Consider the following 18,682-nt stretch of genomic DNA (forward strand, 5'->3'; position numbering starts at 1 on the left):
CAAATTAGAAAAAGAAACACAAGCTGGGCCTTGTTCCATAACAAATTAATCATTTATGGAGTACCATTGAATCCACCTGAACAAGTAAACATCTCATTTTTAGATGTTTGTAGCATTTTAGAAGACAGTGACACTCAGGGGGCTTTTACAGTAGTAATTTATCTCCCCTAATATAAAGGAAAATATTCTTGCATATTTTAATGAGAAAATTATCTGTTGTTATTCTGATATTTTAAAGGTTCTTTCTTGTGACAAAAATTAAATGACGAAAATTCACATTTTTTCCATTTACAGTATGAACCTTTATAGAAAAAATGCAAAAGAATGCTCAGATCTCAGTTGAACCTCACCTATTTTCCAATATTTTCTAAAAATGATAACATCTGTTGCCATCTTATATAGTATGAATCTTAAAAGTTCTTATTAATGAAACCAAACCCGAGGCCAGTTATTGGGGTGAATGCTGGAAGATCAGAGACACAGAACAAGCCACAGCTACCTCACCTTTCTAGTTCCTCAGGTGATCCTGTTTCCTTAGACTGGAGGCTTCTGAGTCCTCCTCCCAATGGCTCTCAGCTGAACTGTGCTGCTCCAAAGTCTGAATAATTCTCCAGTTAAATGCTTAACTAACTACATGCCTTTTTCTTTCTTTAATTCCTGGTCCTCACGCCTTATATACCTTTCTCTTTCTGCCCCCACTCCTTGGGATTAAAGGTTGGGTTTCTGGGATTAAAGGCGTGGGTCACCATGCTTAGCTGTTTCTAAAGTGGCCTTGAACTCAGAGATCCACCTGGCTCTGCCTCCCAAGTGCTGGGATTAAAGGTGTGTACCACCACCGCCCAACTTCTGTTATGGCTTACTCTTCCCATTTTCTAGCCACCATTTCTGGCTCTGTTCTAGTGGCTGTCTGTTCTCTGACCCCAGATATGTTTATTTCGGGGAACACACAATATTTCAGGGAACACAGTACCCACCACAATCTTACTCAAACAGATGAAGCCAGCAAGTAAACAAAGGCCCTGCAACTTCATTTCCCCTTTGCCCTTCACAGGTAAACACCTCAAACAAGTGTCTCTGAGTCTTCTTAGATAAGTCAATTCTCAATTCCTTGTTTTGATATCATTTTTTTTAATTAAGGAATTTTTATTCATTTTACACACCAGCCATAGATTAGCCTCTCTTCCCTCCTCCCTCCCTTTCAGCCTCCCCCTCCCCCAACCCACTCCCCATTCCCTCCTTCCACAAGATAAGACCTTCCATGGGGAGTCAGCAAAGCCTTGCCCACTCAGTAGAGGCAGGTCTAAGCCCCTCCACTTGTATCAAGGCTGTGCAAGGTGTCCCACCATAGGTAGTGGGCTCCAAAAAGTCAGCTCATGCACCAGGGATGGATCCTATCCTATATTGAGCAGATCAAGCTACACAACTGTCTCAGTTATGCAGAGGGCCTAGTCCAGTCCCGTGGAGGTTCTAAGGCTGTTGGTCTAAAGTTCATTAGTCCCTACTAGCTTGGTTTGGTTCTCTCTGTAGATTTCCCCATCAGGATCTTGATGCTCCTTGCCCATAGAATCCCTCTTCTCTCCCTTCTACTGGACTCCTGGAGCTTAGCCTGGTACTTGGCTGTGGAGGATCAAGACAATTCTCTCTTTCTTAAACAGGGCGCTAAAAAGGATGCTTGGTGGAATAAAAATGTAAAGTAAGGGTGTTTAGGGGTGGAATTCTGTCTATGAGTAGTTTAGATCCACCTGGAATGGTAAGAAGGGTCCATTTACACCTCAGCTATTGATATTCTTAAGGGAAGTTGTGATACTGGGAATCTTATGGACTGTGTTGATGACAAAATACTTTATAACCATCAGAAAAGCTGTATATAAGTCATTGTTGGCATGCATTGCCAGATCTCATTTCTCTAGAACTTATCTGAAGAAACTCCTGGAGACATTGTGCCTTGGTGTTCCCAGTGGCTGGTTCATTTGTGGAGACTGGAAAGCAGCAGACTGGATCTTAATCATATCTCCTGTGCAATTCTTCATTCCCGAAACAGAAAATACTGGGAGGGGCAGAAAATGACAGTTGCACCGAGTATACTAGCAGCTGCCTCTATAACTATTCAAACAAGTCCAAAGACACGGTGCAGACGTGTAGGACCAGGGTCAGGATGAGAGAGAGCAGTGAGGGCAGAAGGAAAGTAAATAAGAAATGGTTAGATCTGCTTCAGAGGAAAAGAAAAGCACTCAGCTAATTCCATCCTCCACAGCTTAAAGCTCCCTTTGACATTCACAGCACAGTTGGCTATTCTGGCCCATTCTAGTCCTGTGCCTCCCTGGGGAAACTGGTGATTCTCTGTCTGTGCTCACTAGATTCTCATGGTTGGTGATATAAAACATTTGTTTTACCTTGGCTGTGTATGGAAATCAGGAGTCAGTTGTGTGCATTCAAATTGTCCCTTCATCAGCCCCTTAAGAGGGCAGGTGAACTGGATCTGTTAGCTGTGAGGAGAGTGTTGGAACTGATGGAGAATCCCCTTTCAAGCTCTCCTAGGTCCCCCTGTAACTCTGCTTTCAGTCTTGAGTAGTTGGACACACACAAGCTTTGCTCTAAATGCATTTCATTCACTTGCTTGCTTGCCCCGCCTTCCTTTCTGTGTTTGCTCATATGAATGTGTGTGCCGAGTGAGGGCTGTCCTAAGGAGGACATAGCTGGGTCATCATCTTTTGTCACAGAGCTGCTCACTGGCCTGTGGCACACAGCACTGGCTGCTAGTGGACTTTTGTGTGTCCCTCGATGATTAATATTTATCTCTGTATCATAATTAAAAGTTACAGACTTATTAAAATAACAAACAGCAGCAGAATATTCTTTAGCTTTTAGGACTGGAAACAGAATTCTGAATTTTGGAATTCCTGCTTTTTAAGTCGTCATGACAATCTTCCAGATTGAAAACTCATTAGGGTTTCTTCACATTTCCTCATAGAAACAGAGAGAGAAGATAGTTCAAATTTTGAAGCCATGTTTTTCAGTGTCCTCCTCTGAGACCACTCAAAATACGCCACGCTTTAAGACACAGTAACTTCCAAGAAAAGGAAAGCTACTGATTCAAAGCACACACACACACACACACACACACACACACACACACAAGAAAGAAAGAAAAAAAAAAGAAAGAAAAGAAAAAAAAAGAAAAGAGCCTTGATGTCACTTCTTAAATCACAATTTAGGTTTCATTTTGATTAGCTTATTTTTGTTCTGTTTGAGTTAAAACATTGCTGAACTAGGTCATGGCTGGTCTACACCTCACTATGTTGACTGACCAGGCTGGTCTTAAACTTGTGGATCTCCTCTTTCTTGGTCTAGGATTTCTGATGTGCCACCACAGACCACAGTTAAGTCAGACTTTTCAGCACAAACATTTTAAACCTTTTCCTTGTAGCATTGCTGATAAGCTAGACACAATCTGCTTTTCTCAGACACATGTTTGAGGAGGCCCACTGTCTATCTCAAAAGTAATGTACCTGGTGCTATTTGCTGTAAGCTAGGATGGTGACCATGTTTAATTCGTGGAAAAAAAAAATGGCACATTAATGTCAACTGTCTGGTCTCAGACAAGATTTTAGATCCTCTCTCAAATTGGTTTTTCTAAGTGAATTCTTCAATTCCAGATCTACTTTATATCCATTTGGTATTGTTTATAGAAATTGCCGTCACTTGCTTTTGCTTTTTCTCTTTCTAGAAGCTGGCAATATAGTATACAGTATACCATCAACTGCTGCTCACCAGTTTAACTTAGTGAAACACTTACTGCTCAGAACTGATTGTTACTGTCTAATCTGAAGGTCAGTATTAGAAGAAAAGCCATCCCTGTTAGGTAAGTTAACAAACAGCCCAGGTCACTACACTTCTTTGCCTTGTGGTTCTCAGCTTCAATAACTAGCAAGCAGTGGTTATTCCCTTGGATAGCCACACACTGACCCAAAACCAAATAAAGAGATATTTTAACAGTTGTGTTTCATTAACCTACAGTATGTTTTCTAAGGTCATCTATGATAAGTAGCAGGGGCTGGAAACACATGGTGCTCCCTTATTTGAGTCACAGATACAATTCTTCATTCCCTTTCTTGTTTACTTATTTAATAAATACATTCGATGTACTTAAGAAGTGCTGACTGTAGACCAGGCACAGGGGATATGGTGGGAAAAAAATCAAATATTGTCCTTGCTCTCAAGGAGCTAAGATGCCAGATCATTCCTTAAAGAGCTGTATATTAATATCTACATCAATTCATATTAAAATTCTATAGAGTTATTTGGTCTTAACAGAATTTCTCCATGAATAATTTTATAAGGTAAAGATCTGACTAATATATCTAGGAGTTTGGTCACATCCATTAGAGTTGATTAAAACACAGTGTATTTTCCTTCTTGAATGATAATTTATATTTTCTACAAGGTTTCTGGACCTAAGTACGATACAGATCTACAGTACAGAACAGCAGGAGAGCATAGGCTGCTATCTACCACTTATGAGTACATGTGCTGATTATGTGTATAGAGATGTAAAGTGAAACAAAATACAGGCAGATAGACAATGAAATCATTTTTTTTTTGGAAGCTGGTTCTTACTATGTAGCCTAAGCTGAAACTGAATTTTGGCATCCTCCTGCCTCTGTCTCCTGAGTGCTGGATTATAGGCTTGTGTCCTGTTCCTGCACTACATGGGATTTTATGAAAAAGTGAGTGGATAGCACACAGGAGGAATGAGAGGCAGCCACTGGGGACAATGCCTTAAAAAGGTTCTAGGGCTTGGATCTTAAGGACAATTAGAGTTGATAAACAAAAGGAAGAGATAACAGAGACAAAGAAACACATTCACAGGAAGCTACAGATACATCTACACATTTTTTTTTTTCTCTACATTTTGGTTGCTCCTCCTGTGGAAGTAAATCTTGGTGTACCCTTCTAGACATTGTTCTGGACTCTTAGTAGACTCCTGTTGGCCCTCATAGTCAAGAAGAAAGATGGTAGAAAGAAGGCACCATTTGCTTTCAAAGCAGTAAAGAAGCTATATTCTACTGGGTGAAATTAAACTATCAGCATACAAGATGGCAGAAAACTAGGAGATGGAGATAAGCACTGGCCTCCTGAGGATCATCTCTCTGATGTCAACTCAAGAGCAAATACTAGGGTTGATGAGTCCATTCAGCAGTGAAGTTGCTTGCCACCCATACCAACAACCCGACTTCCATCCCTGGAGCCCACAGGATAGAAGGAAAGAAGCAAATCCTAAAAGGTGCCTCTGGCCTCCACATGTTCACCGTGGAATGTACATGCGCACAAACTAAATAAATGTTAAAAAAAAAAAAAAACTTTTAAAACAACAAACATTAGTAGAAAAGGACATGAGGGCAAGAACCAGCAAGGTCTTCTATGTTTCCCCAATTTCCTTCATGGTTTCAAGATGAAAACGTGTTGGCTGAACACAGAAAAGTGGCTATTCCTTTTGTTCTTGATGCCATTGACTTTTACTTATGTTTTACTATACCTTGTTTTAAATTTATAATTTTGAAAAAGGTCTTAAAAGTGATCCAACACAGTCTCCTTGTTTTATAGATTTGAATATTACAGAACAGAGTAGTGAGGGAACCTATTCATTGTCATACATTTTAGGGAAAGAAAAAAAAAAACTAAGACAAAAGGACAAGTCTTTTTTAATCACCCCGGGGGTAGGGGAGGAAAGAGAAGGTGATTTAGAATTACTTATTGTACATTTGATTTTGTTCTCTTAATTATATCTGAGTCTGTTTTTGTTGTTGTTGTTGTTGTTTTGTTTTGTAAAATGGAAATAGAAAGACTTTACAGACAACTTATGAAGAATACACAGAGGAATTCTAGAATTTTCACAGAAACACAGATGTGTGGTGCCTTTCTTTCCCTTAAAAAAAGAAGAAAAAAAACCAACTCTTTCCAAGGGAGTGTGATAAAGATCCTTTAAAGATAATGTATGAATTCAATCTGAAATAGTACTTCTGCTGGAAGATGAGTGCGGGAATGCACTGAAATCACACAGAAATGTGCACACAATCAAAGACAGATCTGACAGACTTTTCATTCCTTGTAATGTCTGAATGGTGCCAGTTAGATTAACAGTGGACACCACTGCTGAGGACTCACTATGGAGCATATGTTGTGTTGAATTATGTTAATTCTTACCACAATCCTAAAAGCACTGCACAGATGTCAACCAGGGACAGAAAAGTTAGGTTAGCCATGGGCCAGCAGCCCATGTTGGACAACAGCTGTCTCGGATTTTTAGCAGTCAGATTTATCCATGCGCTTTACATACAGAGGTGATTTCTTTCTTTTAATTTATATATATTTGGGTTTATGTGTGTGAATGTCATGTGTGTTGGTATCTATAGAAACCAGAAGAGGTTGTCAGATCCCCTGAAACTGGAGTTAAGCAGGCAGTTAAGAAGTGAGAACTGAACTCAGGTCCTCTGGAAGAGAAGTCATCACTTTTAACCATGAAGTCAATCATCCTAGCATTTGAGTTCTTCCATAACATTCACTCTAACACAAATGCCCAGATGCTAATACAGCAGCTGTTCTTGGTAACCCAATGGGCAGTGTTACTAAATTTCATCAGTCAGGACCATAAACCTGAGTAATTTAAAAACTGATTCAAGAGCACAGAGGATGATTTCCTAAAAACATACACCTGCTGGGAGCTGAGTCTGTGTCCCTAAGGTCAGACTTAATTGCAGTTAGACCTAGATGAACTCTGACACGTTGATTAGTCACTGCTTGAAAGTGGGAGGTCAGCATGGTACATTTTCTTCCACCTCCAGAGTGGTTCTGAAAAATTTCCATTGAGGACTCCCTTTTATGTAGATCTCTGGTATGTGAGTCCTGACACCATCCCCAGGGCAGATCTTGACACTGAGTGTACATCTGAATCTTCTAGAATCAGTGCAGTAATGGAAGTGGAGAGCCCAACAAAGCCCCAAACCATATATTGGAGACATGTGGTCAAGAATCCTCACCATTTTCTTCTATAGAATTTGTGGGAGGGGTGTAGGCCATCTTCAGAACTGATGGGAATACTAAGATGAATACATTAATTGATCTGTAGATTTTTGTTGCTGTTTTACATCATTAATTCTCACAGTAGTGAGAGAACACTTGTGAGAGTCAGTTTTCTCTTTCCACCATGTGGGGCCGGGGCTTGGACTCAGGCTGTCAGAGGTGGCCATAGGTGCCTATATCCTGCTGAGCCATTTTGCTGGCACTGACACAAATAGAGTTCTTATACCCATTTTCTTAAATAAATAATCAAAGCAGAACATGAAACAAAAAAATGAAAACATTTCTTTAATATCATGCCAGAAAGTGCTGTTTAAAACCCAGTTCTGCCTGATGCAGCCAGCCTTCTGAGAGGATGGCCGTGCCAATATCACACAAGTAGGTTAGACATTAAGGGTACCCACTGGGAAGATTTGTGTGCACAAATCGGATCCCAGGTTGAGAAGTGGAGAAAGCAAAGAATGCAGTGTGCCTGACATCTAAGATTGTGGGTGTTGGGAGGGCTATAATTTGGACAGTGCAGGAGGCATAAGAAATCAAATAATTTTAGCGGTAGAATAAGGTAGAAAGAGAAATCTGGAGTATTTGAGGGGATGTTCTTTGACTTTGGAGCTTGACCAGGTGATGAAGCTAGACATAACCTGTAGATATTTCTATACAGCAGTGGGAAAAACCAGCACATGGAACACCAAAAACTAAAATGGAGCCAGGGAAGTGGAGTGGGGTATAGTACTCTAGGAATACTGGAAGAACTTGTTCACGAAGAAAATACAGCAAGCTGACCCCTAAAACACGGCAAGCCATGTGTCGCCTGTGTACAGTGACATCTACGATAGAAACAGTTCTTAGATAACTTGATTTCACTCCATAGGTTTGTTAGAGCCTCTCTTACTTGTTATGTTTGTATGTGAATGAGTATTTTGCCTCCCAAATACTGCTGAGTGTCCACAGCAGGAGTTGCTGGATGCTCCAAGTTGTCAGCCTCTGAACTGGTGCAGCACAGCAGGTCTGCTTGGCAGGAAACACAATGTTAGCTTTGGGATTCCAGTGAGGATGATGTAAAGTGAATGGCCACTGTGTCAAGGCTGGAAAATGTAGGGTGGAAACGTGTTTTCAGGATGGGATGGAATCAATTAGAGAGACTAACACAGTGCAAGCCAAGTGTTGATTGTATTGAATGAAATGGAAAAAGACAAGCCTGTACTCTAAAAGGAAACAGAATGGGAAATGTGGATGAGATCTTCGAAAATGATAATAGTTCCCATTTGGCAACCTTCATCTTTCCGGATGCACTAGATGTTTCACTCAGGCATTACTGTGTAGCACGGCCCTGTGAGGAATGGAATGCTACCCTAGATGAGGACCTGGGCTATCAATTGTCTACGGGCTTGGGACTGAAGGATTCCTGGGACAGGCGACTTTGTGTGCTAATATGGAAGAATCCCAGACAAAACAGGACGTTTCAGTCTCTGAGAGTCTCTAAGGGTCACGATGTTTTTAAGTAAAGGAGAAAAACCCAAGGTTTTCTGATGTCACTATCTGTGTCTTCCCAGAAACTGCCTCTTTTTACAAATTCTAGCCTTACCAATACCAGTGTGTGTGCCTTCTATAAACCCAAACATGGAGATGACTTTATTTCTTGTTTACTCTCTTGTAATGTTTACAGCTAGTATCTATCTATGACTTAGCAGACTGACAGCGTCTTTCAACACAGGAAACATATTTTCATGATAAGGCCTTTTGTATTCCACTATTTTGGTTATATTCTCAATAGTAAGTGGTAGGAAAGAACTTCCAAACAAGTTGTGTAGATAAGAAACTAGCAGATAAAGAAAATGAAATGAAAAACTTAAGTCCAGGTGTTCTGTCCATAGGCCAAGCACAGTGATATTTGGGAACATCTGGAGAAGTGATTGAGATTTTAAATATTCATGTGTATGTCCAGTGTCATATAATCACAGCCCCAAGAACACATGGAAAGATGGGCCTAATGGCATTTCACTAACTATGTAATTGCCACAAGGAACCTTTTCATAATGCTAATGTCTGTAGACAGACTGAAGACTCACCTTGCTGGCCTTCACTGTAACATCAATTATATTTTACAGCACATGGCTATTCTGTTTCAATACTATATTTTGACCCAGATAACCATATAGATATTATAGATTTTGAAAATGATTGCTTTATAGCTTTAAGTTGTGTTGGCTAAATGCAGTCAAGAAGAATGAGGAAAATTTACTGGATTCCCCAGGTTTTCTTAAGTAAACAAACCAATGTTATTGAAAATGTGTGAATCACATAATTCAGAATTTTAAATGATGTCACATTCTAACTAAATATAGTCTCTGTACTCAATTCACCCTGCAATCAGCACTCCACCCCCATTTGCCTGTTGTGTGAAGCAGCTGCTTTATCTACATTTTGCCAAGTAAACAGACTCTGCACTGTGCAATGGAGTTTGTTGTTTGCTAATAAGCCAGTAGTTAAAAGTGCTTACAAACTGTAATTATACATATTCATATAATGCAGAGGTAGTATGCGGGTGTGTTTTATTACTTGGAGATACACACATATAAACTACACTTGTGTTTCATCTGATTCATAGTAGCTATTCAATAAATGTTTTGTAAATGCTTTAAAAGCAGTATGTATTTGTCAGTGCCTTAAAATGGACTGGGTGCTGGAAGTAAGTGCATTCATAATGGTTAATATCAGATTTCAACTTGATTATATCTAGAATCACCTGGAAGATGGGCACCGGAGCACGCTTGTGGTAAATTAACTTGATTAGGTCACTTGAGATGAAAAGAGTTGGCCACTGTGGATACAGTACCTGGACTTGGAATGCATAGGAGAGGTTGAGATCACTGGACACTAGCATTCAGTGATCTCTGCTTCCTGATTATGGATGCAATGTTACCACTTGCATCCAGCTTTTGTTGCCTGCACTCTTTGCCATGTGTTTTAACTCAAACCAAAATAAACCATTTCTCCCTCAACTTATTTTTGTCATGGTGTTTTACCACAGAATTAGGAAAAGACTTAATAAAAGTAACTCTACTTAACCCATAACTAGTGAAGTGGGTTTTTCTATTTTATATAAGCAGTAAATGAGGTACATAAACACCAAATAAATAATCTGCCCAAAAATCATATCAATCTAACACAAGGAAACACTTTCTTTTGAAGATGGGTTTGTCTGAGTTCATAACCCATGTTCCCAGCCAGCACATTATACTGTTTCTTTTTAAAGTGAGTTTCCCATGATAACCTTGTAATTTTTTCTTTCTTTCATTCCTTCTTTCTTTCTGTTTTTCTTTTTCTTTTTTTTTATTATTAAGAAATTTTCTATTCATTTTACATACCAACCACAGATACCTCTCTCCCCCCTTATCCTGCCCCCGCCCCCCATACCCGACAACCCACCTCCTCCAAGGCAGGGCCTCCCATGGGGAATCAGCAGAGCCTGGTACATTCAGTTGAGGCAGGTCCAAGCCCCTCCCCCTGCATCCTGCACCAGGCTGTGTAAAGTGTTCCACCATAGGCATTGGGCTCCAAAAGGCCTGCTCATGCACCAAGTATGGATCCTGATCCCACTGCCAGGGGCCCCTTAACCAGGTCAAGCTAAACAACTGTCTTGCCTATGCAGAGGACCTAGTCCAGTCCCACGGAGGCTCCACAGCTATTGGTCCACAGTTTGTGAGTTCCCACTAGCTTGGTTTGGTTGTCTCTGTAGATTTCCCTGTCATGATTTTGATACCCCTTGCTCAGAGAATCCCTCTTCCCTCTCTTCGACTGGACTCCTGGAGCTCAGCTTGGTGCTTGGCTGTGGATCTCTGCATCTGCTTCTATCAGTTACTGGATGGAGGCCCTATGATGACTTATTGAGGTCTCAAAGGCTGGCTTGAGATTACTATCAAACATAAACCTGCACAGATCATCTTGCTGCTGTTTTGTTGAGAAGCAGGGCTTGATGAAATGGCTCAACTAATAAAGATGCTTGCCACCAAGCCTGACGGCCTGAGTTTGATTTCAGGTATTCTTGGTACTCTCCTGATAGAAGGAGAGAACCGATTTGGAGAAGGGGGTCCTCTGATCTACACATATGTGCTGTGGCATACACATGTGCATACACATATACACACAAAGAACAAACAAACAAAACAGTTTTATTTTAAGAATAATCATGTCAGTGAGGTGTCGACTTCTACACACAATTGAATGAAGACAACAGTTATTACACAGATCCCATTTGTATACATTTGAATTGATCAGCCACAGGGCTAACAAAGGTTGTTTTAGCCAGTGGCTCTTACACAAAAAGGTTATGTCTCTGCCCTTTCTTTTTAAATTTGAACCTCTTACTAACCTGGTTGGTTGTAAACATTGATTAGTCTTAAAATATGTTGTTATATGAATCAGATCTCTGCCATAGGAGATTACAACATTTTTTATTGCCTATTTAAAGCTCTTGAAGATTTGTTTCTTCAAAACCAACTCTAGTTACAAAAAGATGAGGTTTTGAAGTCAAAGGAAGCAGTTACAAAATTGATAATTGCAGAACACAAAACTTGCTCTTTAATTTAGTATTTGGGACCTCATTCACTTCTTTGATAGTCATTTAAAACTTCACAATACAAAAAATATCCTACTTCTTTGATTAGCCCACCACTAGCTTTAATGAAGCCAGCCCTTTGAAAATCTAAGGTCTTGTCTTTTCCTAATGAAACTCACTAGAAGTCACCTCAAATCTTAAAATCACAACTTCCAAAAACTTTATCATGAAAGTACATTATTAAGTAGTGTTTTGTACATAATCACAAAATTGGGGTAATAAAAACAAATACTTGTGTTTCTCGGTGCAAAAATTTTAGAGGAAGGATAATTACACCATCTACAATTTAATAGAATAATGAAGTGGCATTGGTTACACTGTTTTCATTTTCTTTTAAAAAAGGCATTCATCAAATACTACACCAAACCTATCAACATAATAATACCTTTCACTTACAAGACCATTTGTAGTTACAAAGATCTTTTGAATTTACTACATTGTTGGGTGAAATCATTTTGATACATAAAATTATGTAGCACATATAGCCATCTGACTACTTTCTTGTTCTATAATTCAAGGTAGATATAATTTAGGGACAGTGTGCTGATATAAAAAATAACAACTAAGGGGTATTTGGAGTGGGAAAAAAACAGTCTTTCCCAGGGAAGAACACACCAACTGGTTGTCTAATACTGAGTGGTCATCCATAAAAACATACATATAAGTAGCATTATATAGACTGAGCAGGTTATATTTAGAAATATATATGCATACACATGTACATACATACAAGTAACAATTAATGACAAAAGAAAGCCATGAATTTGACATAGAACAAAGAGGGGGGAATACAGGATAGTTTGGAAGGAGGAAAGGAAGGATGGGTGATGTAAGTTTAATCTAAAAAAGAAAAGAAATAATAAAAATGAATATATCTGTATGAATAATTTGCTAGGCAAGTTATAAAAAAATACACCTTGATGAAGTTGGCGTCATTCCAGAGACACAGGGATGGATATACATACATACACACATACAGACATAAAGGGATTTCAGATAAAGGGAAAAAACAGATGAAAACAATTTTATTGCATTATGTTCAGATAGGATGCATGGAATTAGTTCAAGTTTCATGTTCTTATTGAGTTGGGTTTATGTCCAATATGTAGTCTATTTTATAAAAATTTCCATGGCTGCTGAATAGAACATATAGTCTCTGTTGTTTGGGAAAAACATTCTGTCAATATCTGTTAGGTTCTTTAGATATATGAAATTAAATGAAAATATAACACAACAAAATGTCTGGGATACATTAAAAGCAGCCATAGAGGAAAATTCACAGTTATAAATGCCAATATTAAAAAAATCAGAAAGAATACAAATAAATGACATAACAATGTAACTGAAGAGTCTGGGAAATAAAGAATAAATCAAACTCAAATATGGTAAACAGAAATAATAAAAATCAGAGCAGAAATTAATGAAATCGAAACAATAACAACAACAAAAATACAAAGAATCAACAAATGTAGGGTTTTTTTTGTTTTTTGTTTTTGTTTTGAAAAGAGTAACAAGATCAACAGACCTTTGGTCCAGTCAACAAACAGAAGGAGAAGAATTCCTGATAAAAAGACTCAGAGATGAACAGGGAAACAATATAACATCCACCAAAGAAATTAAAATCATTATAGGGAAAGACTTTAACCTATACTTTATGAAGATAGAAAATATAAAAAAATGGATTAGTTACTAGATTCATCCGAACCACCAAATTTAAACAAAGAAGACATCAACAATTTAAATCACTTCACAGCAAGCAAGGGGATCAAAACAGTAATAAGAAGCTTCCAGATTTTAAAAAAAAGCCAAGCACAGATAGATTTAAAGCAGAATTCTACCAGACTTTCAAAGAAGAGCAACAACTAGTACTTCTTAAATTACTCAAAAGCAGAAACATGGAGTTCTCCTCCAAACACATTCTAGGAAGCTGTTTTTATTCTAGCTCCAAGGAAAAATACCAGATAAAGATACAACAACAAAAAAGAGAAAATTATAAGCTAACATACTTGATGAACATAGATGCAAAAATTTTGAGGAAAAATTTTTGAGGCAAATACAAAAAAAACATGATCATTCTCATTGATCAATTTGGCATCATTCCAGAGATACAGGGATGGTTCAATATACATAAATAAAAGAACACAGTAAACTATATAAACAGTCTTAATGACAGACATTGCCAGCTCATCTCAATAGATGTCAAAAAGCCTTTTGACGAAATCCAACATGCCTCTATCATAAAATTTCTAGTGAGAAAAAAACTAGAGGAAACATGTCTCAACACAATAAAGGCTATAACAGACCCATAATCAACATCATCCTAAAATGGAGAAAATCTTGAAGCAATCCCATTAAAACAGGAACCAAGACAGGCTGTTTACTATGAGTGTTTCTTTACATTTTAATGCTGGAAGCAATATCAAGAGCAATAAAACAAGTTAGTGAAATTAAAGGATGCAAATAGAAAAAGAAAAAGTATAATTATCCCCATTTACAGCTAATAGAATACATAAGAGGTTTTTTTTTTTTTTTTTAAATCCACCAGAAAATTGAAAATGATCAACATTTTAAGCAAGGTGGCAAGACTTAAAATCAACTTAAAAAAAAAAAAAAAAAAAACAGTGGGCTTTCTGTATAACAATAGCAGATATTCTGAGAAAAAGTCATGAAAGCACTCCCATTCACATTAACAACAACAATCTAAGAATTAGCCTAAGCAAGGAGGTGAAAGACCTCTACAATAAAAATGTTGTGTCTGTGATGAAAGAAACTAAGGAAGACACTAGAACATGGAAAGAAGTTCCATAATCATGAATTCATAGAATTAATATTGTAAAAATGACCATCTTACCAAAAGTAAATTCATAATTCAATGTAATCTCAATGATAATCCTTATGATATTCATCTCAGGAAAAGAAAAGAAAAATCATAAAATCCACATGGAGGCACAAAAGACCCCAGATTGCTAAAGCAATCCTGAGCATAATGAACAATACTGGAGGAATTACCTTTCCAGATTTCAAGCTGTATTACAGAGTCAGTATTAGAAATAACATAGTATTGGTACAAAAACAGACATAGAACAATGAAACAAAATAGAAGACATAAATGTGACTGTCTAATATTTGGTAATGATGCCAAAAATACAAACTAGAGGAAAAACAGCATTTTAAATAAATTTGTGCTGGGAAAACAGTGTGTCCATATGTGGAATAACTAAATTCCTCATATCTATAACCTTTCAAAAAAGTTACCTCTAAATGGACCAAATATCTTGATGTTAACCTGAAACTAAAATAAGTAAATGAGTAAGCTTACTTCTGAATGGATGTGTCTTGATCACCCTTAAACTCTGGCTTCTACATAGGCAATATAACATATAAGTGTTGAGTGGATGAAATAATTCATGAATGAATGAATGGGCAACATGCCAAGCCTGGTTCATTGCCAATATCTTAATCAGATGAATGATCCAAATGAATACACAATTGATTTGAATGATGAATGATCCAAATGCATAATATCCAAATTAAAATCAGAAGCATGTAAATATATTAGTTGACATCCTGCCTTTTATTCTGACAAAAGACTTCAATAGCATCTTAAACAAAATAGATTAAGAATAGAAAATACAGGTACTTAGAGTGAGGACATGGCTTTAGTTCCTATCTATACCATTCTGTTTGTACAAAAATCTGGGAAGTGGTTATGGGAGTGGCAGAGAGCTAGCCAACTTTTACAAGTTCATAGAGTACTTGTACCACCTTACCCTGAAGACTCACAAATGACAAAAACCATTGTATTGTTTGAGTTCATTGCTGTGGAATAATGCTTTTGTACACTGGTTTAATAAAACACTGATTGACCAGTAGGCTGGCAGGAAGCATAGGCAGGATAAGCAGAGGAGAATTCTGGGAAGAGGAAGGCTGAGTCAGGAGACACTAGCCCGCTGTCTAGGGAGCAGCATGTAATAGCACACAGGTAAAGTCATGTAACATGAGCAACATAGATTAACAGAAATGGGCCGAGTTTAAGTGTAAGAGCTAGTCAGTAGTAAGCCATGGCTAATGGTCAATCAGATTTAATTAATATAAGCCTTTGTGTGTTTACTTGGGTCTGAGTGGCTGTGGACCAGACAGGACACAAAAAAACTTTCAACTACAAATGGCACCAAAATGTGGGGCAAGAGTTTCCACCTAAAATCTGAGAGTGCTTTAAAAAAAAAAAAAAAAAAAGATTCTAAAACTGCCCTTAAAACAGCTTTCTAGTTGTTTCTCTCAGGCCAGCCACAACCTGTGTGCTTGACCTACTCTATGGTGGGTTCATGGCATGCCATGGAGGCTTGACCTGCAGCATAGTGGATTACCACCATGGTACACAGAGGAATCTCCATTATGCTATAAGCCACATAAAGATGGATATTAAAGAGAGAGTCTGGATTATATTGTGTTTGGGATTTTTAACTACAGAAAGACATTTGATTGTAAGGGCTACTCAGTTAAACCAATATGTATATTTTAAAGGTATCTTGACTTCAAAATTTGTATATAAGTATATGATGGTTTGGAAAGGAGGCTCTGCTTTTGTTTCCACAGGAAGCAAGAGGGTATGGATTTGTTCTAGGTTAAGATGAATCAGATTTTATCAAGCCAGACCTCCTGAACCTTAACAAATGGTACCTATCAACAAAGGTTATAGCCAGTCTTGCCAGGAATTGAGCATTATCTCAATTTTTTTTTAGGATCCCCAAAAGACTACCAGCACCCTCTATCATCAGGAAGTAGCCTAGAAAATTATGCCCACATTCCCCAAAAATGAATTATGGATGTTTGTCTTTTTTTAGGTTGTTGGTTACAAATTGTTATTGGTCATAGTCAGTATCTTTCTAAAAAAAAGAAAGGGGATACACTATGATATGAAAATATAGAATATAAATATGTTACAATAAAAGGGTGGATTGTTGACCTACTTTTAAAGAGCAACTTGTTTTAAATGTTTTACATTGGTATACATTTTAGTTTATTGATACGAATTTAAAGTTAATTTTGTTATAGTGTATGTATATTTCTACTCTTGTTTATGGGTATTATGTTTGTACAGTTCATTTGAAATTGTAATGGGTAATTAAATACAGATTAATAATTATTCTTCTATGATAGTTGAACTTATAGTTATGTTAAGTTTTCTAGGTATACATAGATATAATTCAGTTAGATAGGTAATCTTCAAACAATTCAAAGACATACAGAATATGACATGTAAAATGTTTTAAAAACTTAGACTTTCTGGACAGTGAGTCACGTCTACTCCTTGCAGCACCCATTAACTTCAAAGAGAAAGATGGGTAACAATGATGCTTTATATGGAGTTTATCTTCTTCTTAGCAAAATTAGCCATTTGGACAAGAAACTGTTCTTATCTTAACTGCTTGACAAAATGATGTATAAACCGGCCATGCAGGATGCATAGGAAGGTGACCACTGAACATTGCAAGGCAGAATGGTCCTTCAGGTTCCTGCTTTGCAGAAGAAACTGCCAGACATCCTACAGGACACAAGAAAAAGTGACTGAGAGACTAGGCCTATAGTCTAAAAATGGATGCTCCAACACTATAGAAGAACTTTGGGTGACTGTTCAGGCGCCCAGCTGTCTCTGTCATTCTCGATTTTGGGGAGTTGCTTACAGTGCTCTTCCTGTTTACTCTTGGGTCTAGACTGAGTCATTGTGGTTAAAAAAAAGTATATGTTAAACAAAAGGCAACTCAGACTTTGTATACAAAGGAGTTAACTTTATGTCCACATTAGGCATGTATTTATTGCTACCCTAGAATATCCTCATTTCTAGAATAATCTCCCTTTCCATTTCATGCTAAATTATACCTGGTTCTCCTTTCAAAGTGGTAGGTAAGTAGACAATAGATAATTTTTGTGCTAACTATGTCCTGATTTTTTCCACTGAAGAGGAACAATGTTGTTTTTATTGTTTTATTGTCTATTTTCATTAGATATTTTACTGTGAAAGCAGACTTAAATGATGTAACAAAGCAGTTCCATTTGAGAGCTGCCTTTCTCAATGATTAAATTGGCTAAAGGGGCCTTTTCAAAGAGCAGGTTCAATAGCCTTTAGGATTACTGATGAGGTGAACTTTATCATTTTAAAATATAAAATAAGTGACAGTTTTTTTTTTTTTTTTTTTTTTAAAGTGAATTGAGTTACTTTAGAAATAAAGTTCAAGGCCTGGTTAGATAGTTCAGTAGATAAAGGCACTTGCCACTAAACCTGGCAACCTGAGTTTGATCTCTGTAATCCACATAGTGGAGAAAAACCTGCCTCCCACAAGTTGTCCTCTGACCTCCTCACACACACTGTGGTGTAAAGTGGCCACACCACACATAAATAAAATAAAATAAAATAAATGTAAACATTTTAGATAAAGATCACTTTCCTTGGAAAATCCATTGGTTTTTGCATTTAAACAGACAAGTTCTATGATGAACTCCTAGAATCTCTGAGCTTTGATTCAATTCTCTTGTCTTTCTCTGTCTCCCTGTCTCTCTCTGTCTCTCTGTCTGTCTCTGTCTCTCTGTTTCTGTCTCTGTCTCTCTGTCTTGTTTTGAACAAATCCAGGGCCTTCATACATGCTTGGAAAGCACTCTACCTCTGAGCCACATCCCTAGACACCACTTCTCTACTATTTTGTTTTGAAAGGGAAGCATTCTTTAATATATATTAAGAAAGATCTTTATTGGATGCAAGTTCTAGCACGACAGTTAGGGTGTCTGGCCATCCAATCACCAGACTAGGTCAGTTGGGCTTTCTCTCCACCATTGCCAGTAGTCTACAGTGGAGGTATCATTATGGATTTATGGGGCCTCTCTAGCACTTTGTTTCTTCCTGTTCTCATGTGGTCTTCATTTATCATGGTCTGTTATTCCTTGTTCTCCCTTTCTGTTCTTGATCCAGCTGAGATCTCCCACTCCCCTAAG

At 37.7% G+C, this 18,682-nt stretch overlaps 1 protein-coding gene across 37 annotated transcripts in view; it reads right to left on the reverse strand.

Annotated features, from left to right (window-relative positions):
• Nucleotides 1-18,682, reverse strand: part of Ptprd (protein tyrosine phosphatase receptor type D) — a 2,001,112-nt gene that overhangs the window by 522,606 nt on the left and 1,459,824 nt on the right. The gene's annotated exons all lie outside the window — the stretch shown is intronic.

The sequence above is a fragment of the Onychomys torridus genome, chromosome 2 (genome assembly GCF_903995425.1).
Source record: "Onychomys torridus chromosome 2, mOncTor1.1, whole genome shotgun sequence".
NCBI lineage: Eukaryota > Metazoa > Chordata > Mammalia > Rodentia > Cricetidae > Onychomys > Onychomys torridus.